Here is a 513-nt window from a genome sequence, read left to right as displayed (position 1 = left end):
CCTCCCCCCCCTGCCACTCTCCCACACCTGCACCTGCTTCCTTGCACTGGGGGGACAGTGCTGCACAGCAAGGCAGCTTAGGAACTACCCCCTTTCCCATTTTTGATCCTGAGCACAGGAATAAGTAGTAAGGTATTTCAGCCAACTCTGCCACCAGAAAAAAAAAACCAAACCACAAAAAACCCCAACACACACGTAAGTGCAACACGTCCAAGTATCCACACCACAGAAGCATGTCAACATCTCATCTCAAAGACTGGGTAAATTCTCAAGTGCTGGCAATCATTTGCCCGAGGACCTGTCAGTTCAAAAGCACTTAAATGGCTAAATCACTCCGAAGGCACTGTACTATCTACATAAATACATGGGTGGGATCAAAAGGGGCGGGGGAGCCAGTGCTTGGCCAGCCCGGCACGTAACGCTGCCGAGCGAGAGGTTCTTCCCTCCCGGCGGCGCAGCGCGGCCGGTCACCGCAGCGAGTGGCTGGGTGCCTGGCGATCCCCCGCGGGAACC

The sequence above is a fragment of the Buceros rhinoceros genome, unplaced genomic scaffold, assembly GCF_000710305.1.
Source record: "Buceros rhinoceros silvestris isolate BGI_N320 unplaced genomic scaffold, ASM71030v1 scaffold18860, whole genome shotgun sequence".
Taxonomy (NCBI): Eukaryota; Metazoa; Chordata; class Aves; order Bucerotiformes; family Bucerotidae; genus Buceros; species Buceros rhinoceros.
The sequence above is the reverse complement of the archived record's forward strand: the minus strand, read 5'-3'. Positions refer to the sequence as shown.